The sequence below is a fragment of the Macrobrachium rosenbergii genome, chromosome 3, assembly GCF_040412425.1.
Source record: "Macrobrachium rosenbergii isolate ZJJX-2024 chromosome 3, ASM4041242v1, whole genome shotgun sequence".
NCBI classification, from domain to species: domain Eukaryota; kingdom Metazoa; phylum Arthropoda; class Malacostraca; order Decapoda; family Palaemonidae; genus Macrobrachium; species Macrobrachium rosenbergii.
Window position 1 is genome coordinate 11,293,876 of NC_089743.1, and position 12,322 is coordinate 11,306,197.

At 42.6% G+C, this 12,322-nt stretch overlaps 1 long non-coding RNA gene across 1 annotated transcript in view; it reads left to right on the plus strand.

Annotated features, from left to right (window-relative positions):
* The first annotated feature begins 11,002 nt into the window (after window positions 1-11,002).
* Window positions 11,003-12,322, plus strand: part of LOC136852647 (uncharacterized) — a 34,750-nt gene continuing 33,430 nt past the window's right edge. The window contains exon 1 of the long non-coding RNA XR_010857210.1: window positions 11,003-11,291. This is a non-coding gene — a long non-coding RNA (uncharacterized lncRNA). The remainder of the gene's footprint in view (window positions 11,292-12,322) is intronic.

Genomic DNA, 12,322 nt, shown 5'->3' on the forward strand with positions numbered 1-12,322 from the left:
ATAAAGTTTTATATATACTTACCCAATAATTACTTAGCTAAGAGTTTCTAACTCAACAGCAGCTTCAATTTTGAAATTCATGGCAGTGATAGTCTTTTGTTTATGTAGGTGACTAACCCCGCCCACTTTCAGGGTGAAAAGAGAAACAACTAAGCCAAGAGCTTCACTTTTGTTTATGCTCTAAAGTCCATGTGAGGGGAGGAGGGCAGACTCCACTCGTAATTACTGGGTAAGTATATATAAAACTTTATTTTATTATAAAAATGTCATTTTTATATAAGTAACTTAGCCAGTAATTACTTAGCTGAATCTGCATTGAAGGAGGGGGGATTCATTGACATCTTGTACTCTATACATTAATAATGATAATGAAATGGGAACAGAATAAATAGGCTTAGCATTTAAACGATGCCTGCTGTTTCTTACCTGGTGAGAGAGCTGCCCAGGTAGATATTGCCTCTGGTTGGTGCTCATCTTAACCGAGCAGTGGTGTGGTGGTATAGCCCAGGCGCCTCTACTGAAGTTAAAAAAAATATACCTTAGTTTTACCAGACCACTGAGCTGAGTAACAGCTCTCCTAGGGCTGGCCCGAAGGATTAGATTTATTTTACGTGGCTAAGAACCAACAGGTTACCTAGCAATGGGACCTACAGCTTATTGTGGAATCCGAACCACATTATAGCAAAAATTAATTTCTATCACCAGAAATAAATTCCTCTAATTCTTCATTAGCTGGCCAGAGACTCGAACTCAGGCTTAGCAACTGCTAGCCGACAACTCTACCGACTCGCCCAAAGAGGAACTCTACTGAAATGAGTGACTGCGTAGTGGAGGAATACTCTGATCGCTAACGAAGCATGAAGTAAGCTTTGCAACAAAGGAATCTCCAATCATTAACAAAACCAACAATAAAATGCCCCTGCCAATAAAAACAAAACCAGAGAAATAGTCAGTACAAAACATAAAAACAAAACCAGAAAAATAGTCACACTACACCACACATAAAAACACATGAGTCACATAAATAACCAACACCCTCCAAATGTCCCCAGAAAAAAATTGGTGGGCACACTCCACAGAAAAAAACAGGTGGGTACCTTGTACCATCCAGGCTTCCCATGAACTCAACACCTTGTCAAGGCGAAGAAAAAAGGAGGAAGTGTTACTTCCTATGTTCCCTTCCCGAACACTACGCCAGCCATGGACAACGGTCCAAGTGTACTGCAATCTTCGTACGTCGTCTCCATGTCTCGTAAATTATGCATAGCAAAAACAGACCTACATTTCCAGAATGTAGTCTGTACGATCGAAGTGAGAGAGAGACTATGCTTAAAAACAGCTGATGTAGCCACTGCTCTCACATCGTGTGCTCTAACCTTAAGCCCAGGCAGAACATTCTCTCCAATTTGAGTGCACTTCAAGGATCAGGTCTCTTATGAAAAAAATAAAGCGTATTTAGACACAGGTCTGGACAGGTTCTTAACCAAACACCAAAGATTCCTTGCTGGGCCTCTAATCTTCTCTGTCCTCTTGATGTAATATTTAAGCGCTCTTACTGGGCACAGACTTCCCTCCTCTTCCTCTGGACCCAGGATGTTCAATAAACCTTTAATAGCAAAAGAACGAGGCCATGGCTGTGAAGGATTCTCATTTTTTGCCAAGAAGCCAAGGATAAGGAAACAGCCAGCATCCCCTTGAGAAAAACCTATCCTGTCTATTGCATTAAGTTCGCTCACTCTTCTCACAGTGGCTAGAGCAACCAGAAAAACAGTCTTCTTAGTCAGATCCTTCAACGATGAACTCATGGGTTGGAATCGTGAGTCAGACAGTCACTTGAGGACTACATCTAATGACCAAGGGCATACCTCCTCCCTTGTCAACCTTGGACGTGTCAAGACTTAACAAGATCTGAGATATCCTGGTTGGAAGAAATGTCTAAACCTCTGTGTCTAAAGACTGAGCTAAGCACAGCTTTATATCCTTTTATCGTAGACGAAGAAAGGCCCCTGGTGGATCTCAAGTAAAGAAGAAAGTCCGCCACCTGAGTTATAGTGGTTTTAGAAGAAGAGATGTTATTCTTCTTACACCAAAGTCTAAATACTGCCCACTTCACCTGGTAGACTTTGTTAGTAGAATGTCATCTACATTTAGAAATAGTTGCTGCCACAGCTCTTGAAAAGCCTTTCATTCGTAAGAGTCTGCGGATGGTCGAAACCCTGTCAGGGCCAGAGTGGATGTGTCCTGATAAAATTTCCTAAAATGGGGTTGTCCAAGTAGACTTGGGATTGCTGAAAGATGGCATGGGAAGTCTACTAGCAGTTCAAAAGCTCCAAGAACCACTCTTTCCTCAGCCAAAAAGGAGCTATCAATGTCATCCTGGTGCTTTGATGTGATTGGAGCTTCTTCAGTACCTCCCTCACCATCCCGAACGGAGGGAAGGCATACACATCCAGTCCTGATCAATTTTGCATCATTGCATCTGTTGCCCAGGCTCGTGGGTCCGGAAAAGGTGAGCAGAACAGGGGGAGACAGTGGTTTCTCGGCATTGCAAACAAATCCACCATCAGTTCTCCCCAAAACTTCCACAGGTCAGAGCATACCCGATGGTCCAGGGTCCACTCTGTCGGGAGAATTTGTCTGCAACAACTGAGTTCATCCACCAATATGTTGCACTTCCCCTCAATGAACTGCGTTAACAGCTGGATCTGGTTCTGCTTTGCCCAAAGAAGGAGACTCCTGGCAGTCTCGCAAAGGGAGAATGAGTGTTCCCCCTTGGAGTCTTATATAAGCTAAGGATGTTATGTTGTCTGCATGAACCATAAATACTTTGTTGCATACTTCTCTTGCAAAATGTTGCAGTCCCAAATGGATGGCTTTCAGTTCCTTGATGTTTATATGAAGATCTTTCTCCTGTTGGGACCAAACACTAGAAACTTCTTTTCCCTCCAGGAGAGCTCCCCAACCTATGTCCGACACGTTGGAAAAGAAGTCTAGGTCAGGGTTCACTACCAAAAGAGACTTTCCCTCCAAAAGTCTGCTTGTGGAGTTCCACCAACGCAGGTCCTCCTCTATCTCTTGCGTTACTGGGAAAATGCACAAGTCCTGATTTATCTTGCGATCCCAACTGACTCTTAAAAAGAATTGTAGAGGCCTCATATGCAGCCTTCCCAACCTCACAAACTGTTCGATCAATGATAGAGTGCCCAGGAGACTCATCTATCGAGTGGCTGAACACTTCTATAGGGAAAGGAAAAGGTTGACTTTCTTGAGACAGGCTTCTGTCCTTTTGGGGGAGGGAGAAGCCTGAAAATTCTGAGACTCGATCTTCACCCCAAAATATAGAATCTATTGAGAAGGAGTCAGTTGGGATTTTTGAAGGTTCAACAGCAAACCTAGATCCTGAGTCAAAAGCAAAGTCCTTTGAAGGTCCTCCATGCACTTCTCTCTTGTGGGCGAACGTGTCAACCAACTGTCCAAGTATAGGGAAATGTTCACTCCCAGCAGGTGAAGCCAATTGGCTAATAGGGCGAGAACTCAGGTGAACACCTGTGGTACTGCTGACAGGCCGAAACATAGCACTCAAAACTGGAAAACTTGATTTCCAAAAACGAATCTCAGATACTTCCTTAAGTCTTGCTGAATGGGAATGTGGAAGCGAGCGTGTCTCATATTGAGAGATATCATCCAGTCCCCTCGACAAGTGGATGATAGGACAGACTGGACTGTTTCCATATGAAACTTCATTTTCGCTACATAAAAGTTCAGCTCTCTCGCATTGAGTGCTGGTCTCCATCCTCCCGTGGCTTTTGGTACTACAAAAACCCTGTTGTAAAAGCCCTTGAACTCGATATTCCCACCACTTCTATCGCCTTCTTCTTGAGGAGAGACGACACTTCTTCCAAAAGGGCTAAATACTTCGTTGATCCTGCAGAGTATACTGTCAATTTGACGGAAGAGCTGGATAAGGGAGGTTTCTCTTTGAAGGGGATAGAATACCCTTCCCTTAATACTTCTATCCCCCATTCATCTGTTCCTTCCATTCTCCAACTTTTCCAAAAAAGTTGGAGTCTGGCTCCCATGGGCGCATGAAGGACTGAAGACTCACTTGTAGGTTGTAGGTTTGGTGGAGGGTCTCTTGGCCGTAAGCGGGGTGAAATGTACAGAAGCTTGCAGTCTCGACTGTGATCTCTGTCTGCTACCTTAAAAGGGCTGAGGCTGAAGAGGAGATGATGACTTGAAAGGGGCGGCGTTCCACTCTCTCGGACGCCTTGTAGATTGCAAGAGAAGGTCTTGTGTAGACTTCTTATGAAGGTGAGAAGCCATTCTTCTCTTGTTGCTTGCGGGAAAAGATGTGTACTGTCCAAGAGCGAGAAGAGAAGAGCTGACTTATGCTATGGAGTGATGCCCTTAGATACAAACAGAATCCAGAGTTCCCTCTTCTTCAAAATCCCCACAGCATAAAGGGAGGAAATCTCCAAAGAACCATCTCGAATTGCTTTATCGGCGCACAAGAGAACACTCCTCCAGTCATCAGCAATATCCTTAGGGAGATCTGAATCTCTGATCTTCTTTCCCAAGGCCCATATGGACCAATCTAGAAAACTAAACACTTCAAACACTTTGAACATGTTCTTGAGTAAATGGTCAACCTCCAACACAGAGAACATGATCTTTGCCGAAGCAAAAGCCGACCTACAGGCCGAATCAACAAGACCAGAGAAGTACCCTTGGGAGGAGGTAGCCACTCCTGAGGCGGGGGCCTCTCCAGTCGCATATGACCTATATCTCCAGGCCAAAAGGTGGGAAGGCTACTAAAGCATGCCTTGCCCTGGCGTCTTTTCTCCAAGAGCAAGAGATCCACTTCTCTCATAGTCTTCCTAGATGAAGAAGATAAAACCACTTAGGGAAGTCTAGACAAATCCCTGGGTAGGTCACTCATTATAAATGAGGAAGCTGGAGAAGAATGGGCTGCTGGAGCGAAGAAATCTGGAAAATTATCCAGTAAATAATTCAGTAAGGCAGCATGAGCCAATGGGGTGGAGTCCTGTCCTAAATCTTCCTCCTCTGAAGAGACCAGGGACAATTAGGGATCCTCAGGTGCTACTAAAGAAGAAGTCGTCTTCCTAAGAATACCCAAAATATTGTCTAACTGCTTCTGCAGCAGTGCCAAGGAGGGGTTCAAACTGGGAGTTGATGAAGCAGTAATCGAATGAGGAGGCGAAGAAAATTGGTGTTTCGATGAGGAAGTCAGCAAAACAGGTTCTCAGGTGTCAAGCGATGTGTGTGCACTACTGGGCACTTCTTATCTTCTGGGCGCTCAGCTACTAGTGAATGCTCAGTCACTACTGGCCGCTCGGCAGTCAATGGGCGCTCAGCCACTAAAGAGCACTCGGCAGCCAAAGGGGTGTCCCCAATCCCAGATGGACGCTCGAAAGATGAGCGTGAACTATCACGCCGTAGGTTCCTGAATGACTGAAGAACTACTCCTTTTGCTGGACACAGATGATGGTCTGGGAGCTACTGGTTGAGAAAAACATTCAGGACTGTCCCATTTGCTGTAAGACAGCTGTGGACTACCAGATCGTTCCCTGAACCTCTTGCCGTAAGACTGAGGGGGCTAATCCCTTAGAGGCGAGTGACCTTTTCAAGGATGAGATTCCTCCAAAAATCTCCACTGTCGCTTGTGAGAAGGGCTAGAATCCCCCGAGCTGGACAAGATGATGCACACTAGGCACACCTTTCCAAAGGCTGCCTTTGGTCGACACCCGGGACGACACAGGTGTGACAGAGGGGGCGACTACCCATGGGCAGACCCCACCGACCTCCCTAGGGCCTCCAGTATGCTTTCTCCCAGGGCTGGGGTAGTATGGCAGTGACCTCCGCCTAGGAGTGTCAGTGGGACGGGTAGCCACCTCCTCCACAAGCACATCACTAGAACACTTTGCACTGAATCTGTCCATGAGGACACACATTGAATCAACCAACTGTGCCACTGTGTTAGCAAGAATATAAAACTTCTTATCAAATTCTGATTCGAGACTGGCGTAGAGATCCAGGTCGGAAACAAGGGAACCAGGAGCAGAGATCAGTGGTGCAGGAGGAGGGCTGGAAGTAGGAGGAATTACTTTAGCAGGAGAAGGGGGAGAAGGAATATTAACCTCACTAGATTCCTGTGTCACGTCTAGAGTTGCCAATTTAACCTCAGCTCTAGCAGCTACTTTTCTCTTTTCTCTAACGATCCCTTTCTAACTTTGATAGTGAGAAGTTAAAGTCTTCCACTTCCTTTCATCCCATTCACAGCATTCCTAACAAGTCAAGTCAGTTGAACAAATCTGTTCTCTGCATGTCATACATAGGGTGTTTGAATCGTAACATGCCTCGGTCAAGCGAGTATTGCAACCTCAGCTACAATACCTAAACCTCTGACATAATTACTAGCTAACAAGTAAAAAATAATAATCTTGATGCAAAATAGAATCTGACATAATTACTAGCTAACAGAGTTTCAAACCGAAAACCAAAATCAAGGTGCTTCTTAACACTATGTTGCTGTTAAGCCAGGAGACAACGAAAGTGAAGCTCTTGGCTTAGTTGTTTCTCTCTTTCACCCCAAAAGTGGGCGGGGTTAGTCACCTAATATAAACAAAAGACTATCACTACTGCAAATTTCAAAATTGAAGCTGGCGTCGAGTTAGAAACTCTTAGCTAAGTAATTACTGGATAAGTTACTTATATAAAAATCATCGCATTACTACTGGAAGGAGGAAGGATTTTACCCTAAAACCTCAACCAAACCAACCTGATACACAGGTACACTTTTACCAAGTTTGAAGACTTTGGGCCACACACAGCCTCATATAGGGATGACAAGAACTCATCTGGCCAGGCACCTGCCTACCCTTCTCAAGCTAGCACCATCAAAAGGCAATACCAGGTAGACCAAACCTTATGAGAAGTCTTTGGCACTAGAAATGAGACCAGTTCCGGTTGCCTCTCCTACTATACTCTGTTTCAGCTCATCTGTTATGGAAAAATTAACTTTCATTGTCAGGTGGACATAACAAAACTGCAAAAAAAAAAAAAAAAAATGCTGGGGTAAGGACATGAGAGAATAAGAAACGAATGAATAGAGATGTGAGAGAATAATAAACAAATGCAGAGAGAGAGGAGAAAAAGTTAAGTATATCTTCATTTAACCAGACCACTGAGCTGATTAACAGCTCTCCTAGGGCTGGCTCGAAGGATAAGATTTACTTTACGTGGCTAAGAACCAACTGGTTACCTAGCAACGGGACCTACAGCTTATTGTGGAATCTGAACCACATTATGACGAGAAATGCATTTCTATTGCCAGAAATCAATTCCTCCAAATCTTCACTGGCCGGTCGGAGAGTCGAACGCTGGGCCAACAGCGTGCTAGCTGAGAGCTCTACCCAACCCTCCAATAAAGAACTCGAGAGAGAGAACGGTGATCCCTGTGTTTTCAAGCATTGTAATATAGGACCAGGCACAGACTTTTTTTTTTTACTGTTGATTAGCTAATGAAATTCAGCAATTTTCATATAAAAATTGCAACATTAAGTAAAATTCCCTACCCTTTTATGTGCAGATTTCCAGTGACATCCCTCTAAATTATTGTTACCTTTTTACAAAAATCCCTCTAGATATTTTAATTCCCTTTCTTTAGAGTAGCAAATACATTTTCAGTGATGATAAACTGTTGCTGTATTTAGTAACAGAGAAGGATAATGCATTCTTGAACGTAGGCCTATCACCAGCCTTGCCCACTAATCCTCTATCAATGTATATAAACAAAATAATAAACCAATACTCGAAGTCACAGTCCGACGATGATTACACAGTTGTCTGGGTTTGTAATCAATAAATTGCTGAATGTGATAAAAGGCAGAAATGTTTTTCAAACACTGTTTCCATAAAATACAACCCATCTTTGTTGATAGCGAGTTTCCTTATGCATAATTACCACTTATTTGAATTGGGTTTAAGAGACATCCAATTTTGCGACGGGAGAAGGTAACAGGTAAATTGAAGAATCAGAGATTCTCAGGAACATGTCTTAGGGTAGACGTTGAAAATAGGAAAGGATTAGTAGGGTCTTCCAACAGTTTCTGTAAACCACAAACCTTTGCTTCGTTTTTATTTCCAGGAGTTTCAAATCCAGTAATCTATCCACCTGGTATCTGGTTCTTGGACAAGGTAAACGTGTACTTGAGAGTTGTGATGAGAAGGTTTCAATAGAGACCTTCTAAGGAATCAAGGGAGAAAGCAGATGAAACATACTGTAGCAGGTTGAACTGAATATAAAATTTAGGCCACTAGCCAAGCACTGGGACCTATGAGGTCATTCAGCGCTGAAAATTATGAAAAAACAATAGCAAAGAGAGGGTGGAAAGTAAGATGGAAGAAAGAGATTCAGGTACAGTAAAAGGAATGAAAGGGGTTATGTTGACGATGGGACAACCTTAAGTAGTGAAAGTAAGGTGCACTGGTGGCACAACCCCCCTACGGGGCGTGTAGCAGGTCGAGCTTTAAAGTAAGAGTTAAACTGATGGAATGAATAGAGAATTTATGAAACCCTAAGGGTCATTCAGCGCTGAAAGGGAAACTGAGTGTAAAAAGGTTTTAAAGGCGTAACAGGAGGAAAACCTCGCAGTTGCACTATGAAACAAGAGTTAGGAGAGGGTGGATAGCAAGGTGGAAAAGAATATGAATGGAGGTACAGTAAAAGGAATGAAAGAGGTAGCAGCTAGTGGCCGGAGGGATGCTGCAAAGAGACTTTAAGTAATGCCTACAGTGCACCGCTAAGGTGCACTGACAGCACTACCCCACTACGGGAGTTGCTGCTTGTAAGTCAAAGCAAGGATTCAGTTATTTTTTGCGACCAGAAGAGGTGCAAGCTATATCGTCGTTCATTTGTTTCTTTGCTCGAAGCTTTATCTTTACTACAGCTCCTCTAGAAATTCACATCGCAGCAAGGACACAATGGTATTACAGAATATTGGAAGAACAACTAAGCGAAATGGATTAATATGTGCAAAATAAAAGGAATTAATTTATAATGTTACCAAACATAAAATATTAATGAGGATAAATGATAATAGAATCTTTAGGGAATGAGGCAAGAAACAATTGAGTGGATCTTGTTTGTCCCCCCGGTATGAAATGGAATATTCGAATTTACGACCGCGCAAACTGCAAATGCCAGCACAGCACAAGCTGGAACCTTCTCAAAAGATCTCCCAGTGGAATTTTATCTCTGCCCTGCACACCATAGGTGTAATCTACTTTATTCTTATGCCGTAATATATACTTGACTTTATTCAATAGAGAACAGATACAGAATTTAGGCCAAACGCCAAGCGCTGGGACCTATGAGGTCATTCAGCGCTGAAACGGAAATTTTGACAGTAATAATGTTTGAAAGGTGTAACAGGAGGAAAACCTCGCAGTTGCACTATGAATCAACTGTTAAGAGACGGTGGAAAGAAAGAAGGAAGAAAGAGAATAAGAACAGAGGAACAGTAAACGGAATGAAAGGGGTTGCAGCTAGAGGCTGAAGGGACGCTGTATAAAACCTCAAGTAATGCCTACAATGGCCCGCATGCACTGACGGCACTAACCACTACGGGGTAGCCTACTTATTTTTATAGAACATGCAATATAATATAAGAAAGGTTATTACTGAGTGAGATTAGCATGAAAAAAGACAATGACAAATGGACAACATTCGGACTAGAAAGGAATTTTGAGTTCTGACCGAGCCAGTCGTGTCTTTTTTCACAATTTCATTTATGACATCATAACTTTTATTAATTAAAAGAAAAAGTTATGAAGAAAAAGATTAACTGAAACCTGTACGTTAAGCATGGGTAGTAAGAACTGGTTACTTAAAAAAATCGTAACGAACCCATGAAATGACTCGAGTCTGTAGAACTTTCCTATTACACTATATATGTTGCCAGTTATAAAATGCCTAAACCATCACTGTTCAAAAGGTACGGTGCAGTCAAGTCTTTTTGGTAATTTACAACTGTTTCATGCATTTTAAAGGATGCTTGCATAATATATATTGCCTGTTAAAAACAAGAAATTTAAATCAGATGAGTGCAGACTGCCCCATAGGGTACAGCGATAGCAGTTCAGTTTCAGCTGAAGCTCTGAATCCGAATTTGGCTCGAGGTAGATATTTTCCCGCGGACCGCCGCCTTCTCTGGTTGTTCGTATACGTTGTTTACGTTTGCTAGTATTTTTTAATGGTAGTTTTTTGTATCATTATAGCACCAGTATATGTGTAGTAACTCAACAGAACATATTTATAATTAAAGTTATTTTTGCATTATCTTTCTTATAATCCCGTCTCACATATATATAAGTGGTTTGGTAAAAATTCAAAGACTTTGTGTGCATTCGAAGACAGAATTAAGCCAATCAGTAGCCGATATCAACAGCAGTGTTGCCGTGACATTGTTTATTGAAGACAATATTTCGATAACAGATGAGCTGACACCGACTACCCTCTGAAGGAGGTAAAGCCCATAACAAACTGGTAATGTGAAGAACTACTCACCAAAGATGCACACAACATCTATGGGACTCCTTACCCTTCATGTCTGGCTGCCTTTGGTCAGCACGTGCCTTAACTCTTCTATGCGATTATTTTTGGCTTCTGGTTGAGTGGAGTTAATTGCCAACTCCAAATTTTGATAGGATAATACCATCCCCTCAACCCTTCTGTAATTTTTTTTATTAAAAAGTAAAACCAGAACAATTTTAATAACAACCTTTTTTCCTTTTCTAACTTTTGCGAAAGAGAAGAAAATTGGAATAACCTCGAAGCAAACAGGAATATCACCCACTGCCAAGTTGTTAAACATCCATACCTACATCCTGTCATTAGTGACGGTCATTCGGCAATTTTGGTCTTAAAAGAAACTCCTAGCAAGCGTCGGGGACCCTACCAAGAGAGCCACCAGTATCCACCCATCCTATACCAGACTACTCCCTTTGAGGTGTCTCATTTCCAGATGCCTCAGCAAAGACACTAGCGCCATTTGGCACTGCCCAACCGCTGGACCGGGACGCAAGATTAGGCCTAAAAACAAGGGGATCGAGAGTCGATGACCAGTGAGACATCGTACAAGAAGCTTTCCCCTACTTGAAGGACCTAGAGGTAGATGGTCGAAGGAACCGGCGCATTCTTCCTCCTTCAACCGCCGACAAGGGCACACCTGCTAGCCAGTCCTCCGTCTGAGGCGTATCTTCCCTTCCAGGTAAGGCGTCTGCATGAGAACCTCATAGCCTTGCCTATCCTTCCATCTTTCCCTTGATAACATCCCATCCTTCCCTGTTATCCTTATGGAAAGATCCTATCTACCTAACCTCCATTCATTTTATCCTATCCTCGGAGGGGCATGTCCACGCAGCACCATTCACTCCTTGCCTAACCCCCCACCCTGTGACAGTGTTAATCTCCATTCGATAGTGTAAGCCTTATCCATGAATGCTGCACTTATTTCTGATTACAGTATTAGAGATTTGAGCACACGACTTCATCGTGTCAACTGGTATAAACAATCAGTATAAGTAATCGTGCGACTTGATTGAATGGTCAAGTGGATTAAGGACCCAGTGCATGTTAGCAAATCACGAATTGAAGTTGTCTTTCCTCCCAAGGGGCGAGAGAGTGTTTTGCTGAAACTTCCATGAACTATCCAACTCCACGTGAAGCCCCCTGAGTAATCAACGGTTTAATGAAGAATTAAGTTACATATTCATTAATTCATTTGCCTCCGTTGTGCGCCCTTGTTATATTTGTATATAAGTACTTTGCAAATACATGTACTGCCGGTGCGCTGTGTCTTAATGCCGGCTGGCAACCTCCAAATTCTCCTTATTCTTGCGAGTCCTTAACAAGGCCCCGACTTGCAAAATAACAATACGTACATACTGTATATAAAAATGTGTGCGTAAGTGTGTAATTTGGTAAAACTACAGTCGGACAACTCATGGAAGTAACGACATGATAAGAATTAACTTTCGAGCTCGTTTAATGTAACTCTCTTGAGTAAGTTGCGCCCTTATCAATGGTATTTCCATTACCTTTTTTTCTAAAACGTATCATGAATCTAAAGCACAACTTAACTGTTAGTCTTAACTCACAAAAAGTCGTATCCGCATTTTCGAACAACTGGATATAAGAAGACGGTGCAATAACAATGACTACGACTTACAAGAAACATTAAAATGAGGGAATGTCTTGCTCTCCGAAAACATCAACATGTAATAAAGTACATACTTTCAT